Source organism: Garra rufa, chromosome 19 (genome assembly GCF_049309525.1).
Source record: "Garra rufa chromosome 19, GarRuf1.0, whole genome shotgun sequence".
In the NCBI taxonomy this organism is placed as follows: domain Eukaryota; kingdom Metazoa; phylum Chordata; class Actinopteri; order Cypriniformes; family Cyprinidae; genus Garra; species Garra rufa.
The window spans coordinates 41347237-41354576 of record NC_133379.1 but is presented as its reverse complement, the minus strand read 5'-3'; positions in this window follow the sequence as shown (position 1 = coordinate 41354576).

The following is a 7340-nucleotide window of genomic DNA, read 5'->3' as shown; positions in this document are numbered from 1 at the left end:
TTTATATTTAATTTTTTTATTTTAGGTCAGAATTTTTTTTATTCTAAATAGTTATTATTATCAAAATGACCTAGTTAATAACAGCACTGTTTGTGATTTTGTAATTTATGTAGCTCATTTATAATTATATTTGTAAAAAATAAAAAAATATTTATAAAATAAAAAAATAAATATAAATATCCTAAAATAAAAAAATTAAATATAAATAAAATAAATACATTTTTTTTTATTCTAAATAGTTATTATTATCAAAATGAAAAAAAATGTATTTATTTTATTTATATTAAATTTTTTTATTTTAGGTCAGAATTTTTTTTAATTCTAATTAATTATAATTTTCATTTCAGTTTACATTTTTGTTAACAACTTTGTGACATTTTACGTTATAGAGTAAAATCATAGTGCCCTAGGTATAGATTTCATAATATTTTGCATTGGAATAAATAAATATAAAAAAGTAAATAAATGAATAAATATAAATATTAAAAAGTAAATAAATGAATAAATATAAAAAAAAACAAATAATTAAATCAATATAAAAAAGCAAATAAATAAATATAAAAACGCAAACAAATAAATAAATAAATATAAAAACGCAAATAAATAAAAATATAAAAAAAATGTAATGTATAAATATATAAATATACACATTTATTTATTTGCATTTTTATATTTATTTAGAATTCAAATTATTAATAAAAACTATTAGTCATGCATTTTGATTAATAAAATTTCATTTAAACTTTAAAAAGGAGTCCATAAAATCTCAAAAGAAGAAAAACTAAATCCAATAAAATTTAAACGGAAAAAACGGAATTTGGAAAAAAATAAACGGAACTCTGGAAAAAATAAAACAGATTTCATAGGGCCCTACATCCTAATATATATATAATATATATATATATATATATATATATATATATATATATATAAAAAAAAAAAAAAAAAGGTAAAATCACATGAGGTCTGGACGCTCCATGTGTGCAATATGTTTGATTATTGATTAAAGGCTCGTTCTCTGAACCCTTTCCACAAAAAACCTTTCCAGGAAAAAAAAACAAAAAAACAATCCTCTGTCATGCATCACTGACGCTTCTGTGATCTTCAACACTGCCGCCAGCACTGTCCGGGTTTGATCAGGTCTCACACACGCACACGCACACGCACACGCACACGCACACGATCAGCATATGACTCCTGCAGGTCTGAACCTGTGAACCGCTGCAAACTGCTCTGAGATCAGACCCAACTCTTAAACACAGCGTCAAGAGACAAAGACAAACATCAGATAGAGAGGTATGTAGACTAAACAGTGCAAAATGATATGTAACGACTAAATAGTGCAAAATGTATATGTGGAATTTATATGTTAAAATAAGTCATAAACAGGAGAGAGTAAAAAATATATATATTTTAAAATGCATTTTTAATATGTGACCCTGGAAGACTAGTCTTAAGTAGGATGGGTATATTTGTAGCAATAGCCAACAATACATTGTATGGGGCAAAATTATCTAATTTTTTTACTGCCAAAAATCATGAGGATATTAAAGATTATTTAGAGGAAGGTCATGTTCCATGAAGATCTTTTGTAAATTTCTTGCCATAAATATATTAAGAGTTACTGTAAATGTATAGAATATTACAATTCTTTTGAAAAACAAGTAACAGACTGAACTAAAGGACATTTAAGTAGAAAGACTACAATTGTAAGAGATACTCCAATAATCCTTTTTGCCATTTCATAAAAAAAATAAACAAACTTTATATATTAAAGCATATTATTTATATATATATATTAGTGGTGGCCGTTATCGGCGTTAACGTGCTGCGTTAACGTGAGACTCTTATCGGGCGATAAAAAAAAATATCGCCGTTAATCTATTCTCAAAGTTGGGTTGGGAGCTGGGTCTAAACTACGCAAGATATGATGACTTTCACCTTGATATTTTAGCGCGGATGACGTATACCTAGTTGAATTGCACTGTAGGGGGCGAGAACGAGTCTTCAACTTCTGTGAAATTACCACATCAAATGAGACGCGCTGACATTGATGCAGTTATGAAGCCGCGTCAGGGCAGGTGCGTTGCTAGACCCTTTTTACTGGGCACATGAGTTATAATTTACTTTGATAATCCCGAAATAAAGACATTAAACTATATGCAACAACTGAATTGACGCTTCTAAAAGCAACGCAGTTTAATGGAAGACTATGCACGCAGAAGTCCATGCCGTGCGCGTCTGTGTATTTAACGGCAACACGCACGTCGTGCAGCCTTTTGCGCACAAGTACTTGGTTACACAAGTTTGTATAGGTAATTATGTTGTAAATGCAATTGTCAAGCAGTTTGTGATGCATTTTGGAACAGGAGATGAGCGCCTGATCTAATGCGCCACCTGGCTCGTTCTAGAAGACTTACTTTTAGTCATTATTTGGGTAGCACACATATTCTGAATGCCTTCAGCAGAATTCAAATTAGCCATTTTAATCTAGATTAATTCCAAGATTTAATCTAGATTAATCTAGATTAAAAAAATTAATCTATGCCCACCCCTAATATATATATATATATATATATATATATATATATATATACACACACACACACACACACACACTAGTGTTACATTTTGGCAATATTTTGATATAGATTAAAAAATATATAAATATTAAAATTATTTTATTTTTATTTTTTTTAAAGCAAGTAACGCTGAACTAAACAAGACATTTTTGTAGATAGGCTACTATTGTAAAAGATACTTAAAAAATAAATAATTAAATAAAAATAAAAATGTATATATTTAAAGCATATTTTAATCTATATATACACACTACTGCTTCATTTTGGCAACATTTTGCTACATTTTAAAAAATAATAATAAAAATTGATTTTTTTTACTCCAATAATTGCAGCTTTGTCATTTTAAAAAAATTAAAATATATATATATAAATAAAATGTATTTTAATCTATATATACAATACACACAAGTGCTACATTTGGCAATGTTTTGCTACATATTAAAAAAATAATAATAAAAATAGATTTATTTTTTGCCATATTGGCATGCTCTGTGTAAAGGTTCCTTAGCAGTGAGCTGTCTATGTAGACAGCAGACATCTTACTAGAGTTTGAGCAGATCTCCACCATCTCAAACGCACACAATCATTCTAGCCTCGAAAGACAGATGTTTATTTCAACAAACTAACTAGACAGCCTTTAATATTTGGCTCTGTGAGATCAGAGTGAACATCTATCATAATCGGAATCGTCTGATAACACTAAAAACAGTGAAGGATCCCAACAGAACTTAAAAATTCACACAAAGCCTCTCAGAATGTCACTCCTTCCTGTTATTGCCGGTTGCTTAGTAAAGGAGGAATCTCACAGAAGTCACTGTTCAAACGGCAGCATTCCAGAATACAGCTGAAGAAAACACTCAAGTAATGCAAAATAACAATGAGAGATGCAGGCCTATGTTTTGCATCGCATCAATTTACCCTGTGCATGATTTGAATCGTCATCAGAGGAGTACAGAAACGTTTGCATACCTGAGTGGAAGTGCTTTACATATCGCTTCATATCAAACACAAACAATATCACTAGACCTGTGTGTGGAGTACAGATTCTGAACACTCCAGACAATAATAGATTTTCAATTCACTGAAATAAATAAAATTATAAGTCAATAAAACTAGAACTTACAAGTAGTAAAAAAAATCTAGAATTTAAAACTAAAACCACATATATATCTAAAATAAATAAAAAATAAAAATGAATAAAATTGATTTATGAAATATAAAATATCTAAAAAAACTACAAAAAAATAATCTAAAACTTAATATTTTCAATGCATTAAAAAAAACTATATTTTATTAAATAAAATAAATAAAAATGAAAGCCAAAATGAATACAATCTAAAATAAATTAAGAATAAAAAAAGAATAAAATCTAAAATCTAATATAAAAAACCCAAAATATATATAAATATATATAAATATAAATAAATTCTAAAACAAATAAATCTAGAAACTACTCAAGAGTTTAAAAGAATATAAACTAATATCTAAATAAATAAACTAGAGAAAATTTAAATCTAAAACTAAATACAGATTTAAATAAAATAAAATAATGGTGGTAGAAAATAAATAAATAAAAAAAATAAATAAATAAATAAATAAACAATAAAATAACTATAAATCTAGAAACTAAAATAACTTAAATGTCTAATTTTTTTTTTAAAAGGGAAAAAATAAAAACCAAAATAAATAAAATCTCAAATAAATAAAAAATGAATAAAATCTAACAATAAAAATAAATTCTACAATAAAAACAAAAACTAGAAATAAATCTAGAAACTAATCAGAAGTTAAAAAAGTAATAAATATTTAATCAGAAAAATACAAATCTAAAACTAAATTCAAAATCTAAAATAAAATAATATGGTGGAATGGGAAAAAACCTTGACTCATTGTAAAAGGGTTCAGAATAACCCTCTGTGAAATGGGTTTGAACTGTATCTCACACAGCAGTCCCCAGTGTTTCCACACAATGCTGCTATGTTTAACTCCATCTCAGGTGTGTGTCCTAAACTGGTTGTTTGCTGAAGGATGATTACAGGAGTGAACCGGATCAGATCCGTTATGTACACTCAGGATAATGGATGGTTTCCAAGCGTCATATGAATTCTTATTACGGTCTTCAGTCACCGTCACGACAAATAATTCACTCCACCATACAGCTCTAACACTGAGAAGCGTCAGTCACGTTTCCTTTAGATAAGAGAAAAATGACCATAGTTGCTGTTAGACAACTCAAAGCGGTCTTCAATAGACCCGTACATCAATGCATGCTTGACGACCTTCAGAAGAGACGCGGGTCTGCAGGTGCAATTCATGCACAGCTATTCTGACAAAGACACACGACAGACTCAAAGCTAATCTGTAGATGTCTGCAGTAACATTTAATGTAATATAATTTCTTTTCTTTTTTTTATCTTTGTTTTACTTTAGAAAATTTTTTTACAATAAAATGTATTATTAAATATTAAGTCATTAAGTCATCAAACATTTAAAATCAGAAAGCCCTATTGTGAACTGTTCCTTTTAAATCTGATCATTTTTATCAACTTTTTCTAATATAAAATTACTGCCATGTACAGATTCAGAGCTGTTTCTTTATTTTATAACCCCTACTGAAGATTATCTTTGCGTTTTTATTTTTAAATGTATTATTGTAGTTTATTTTAATAACTTAAATATTTAAACTGAGTATTTCGATATCAATTTTATGCAGATTTAAAATATGTTGCAGCATGTATTTCTAATCTTTACTGTGTTTAAGGAAAAAATACAATATTTAATTTATAATAATGCTTTAATAATTAATAATAATAATATTAGTAGTAGTATTTTACTAAATACAAATAAAGAACCTTAAAAGACATTACTTTTGCAATAGTTCACTGTATTTAAGAAAAAATGATATTTTTTATAATTTTATAGTACTTAATACATGTATTAATAATAATGTATTAAAAATCATAAATTACGTAGTATTAAAAATATAACTTAAATCAAATTAAATGTGTATTACTATTGTAACAGTTCACTGTATTTAAAAAAAATTAATTTAATTTTATATTACTATTGTAATAGTTCATTGTATTTAGGAAAGATTCTATAATAATAATAATAATAATAATAAATTTATTAATCAAATCATTAAAAATTAAAAAGTAGAAATACATAGTATTAAAATTACTAAATAAAGATAAATAAATAACAAAATACATTAAATTGTAATAATTCACTGTATAAGAAAAAAAATGCAAATATTTATTTTATATTACCGTTGTAATAGTTCACTGTATAAGAAAAAATAATATTTATTGTATAATGGTACATTATAATATTATTATTATTAATAATAAATGTATTAATAAAATTAAAAAAGTAGTAAATAATACTACTGCAAAAGAAAAATGCAAATATTTATTTTATATTACTGTTGTAATAGTTCACTGTATAAGAAAATAATCTATGTTATACTACTACTACAACATATTAATTAACCATATTTAAGAAATTATTATTATTATTATTAATATTATAGCATTATTATAAAATAAGTATATATTATTGTTAAATACTATTAAATATTTGTTATTAGTTTTATTTAATATGTATTACTATAGCATTATTATAAAATAATAATTATATCATGAACAATATTTATTCATTTTATTGAATTACATTTATTAATAGTAAATGTATTATTAATTATTATAGTATTTTTTTTACAATTAAATATATTTTCACAAATACAGTGAATTAGTAACAGCAACATTTTAAAATCTGCATAAAAATGATATCTAAATAATACTCGATTAAAATATCTTTAATTAATAAAATAAACTACAATAATAAATTAAAAATAAAAACACAAATGTTAAAAAATTTCAATGGGGGTTATAAAACAAAAGGGGGATTTTACAAAACAAAGCAACAGTCCTGAATCTGTACATGGCAGGAATTTTTTTATATTTAAAATTATAATAAAAATAAATCAATAAAATAACTGCACTTACATTGTTTACATTGTACATGTTTGAATAATCATAATAAGTGTTTGTGGTTTTTAGGAAGGCCCCAGGTTCATTTACATACAGACAGGAAGATGAAAGCGTCAAAACATTAAAAACGCTCGAGTCAGCCATTCTCAGGCTGTTGATGTGGTTAGAGCAACCCAACTCAGATTGGAGATGCACAACAGCGCTAGATTTACATTCGCCATCAAACCACTGCATGTTTCTGACTTCCTCTTTCAACACAAAGCTGCTGATGTTCTGTGTTCCTCACATGCAAACAAACTCCAATCTGAGTCAAAAACACAAACACAGACACAAATGCAGTGTTTCAGCATTACAAGTGCTGCTCTGTCTGTGCCGTTAAACTGGATCTGTGTTTGTTAGACACGTTTCACAATCACATGTGTGTTTCAGTCCCAGAAAAATCCTTCTGTAAATAATCCAGAGCAAAAACACACAAAGTCTGATTAAAGCGTGTCGTCAGGTGAGATTGTCATCACAGCGTTCCCTCATTCGCCTACAGGAATCAAACTAAGTCTTGAGATCTGACCGGCGAGACGGAGCCAATCCATGTTCTGCACAGGAACAAAAACAAAACTTATCAGATTCGACTGAGACTAAAGCTCAGCTCAAAACACGTCTCAAATCAGCACAGATAGATACAGACAGTAGATACACACCATTAACTTTCACTGTGTGGACTAAATACATTTTATTATTAAATATTACAATAATAAAATAAATATAATTT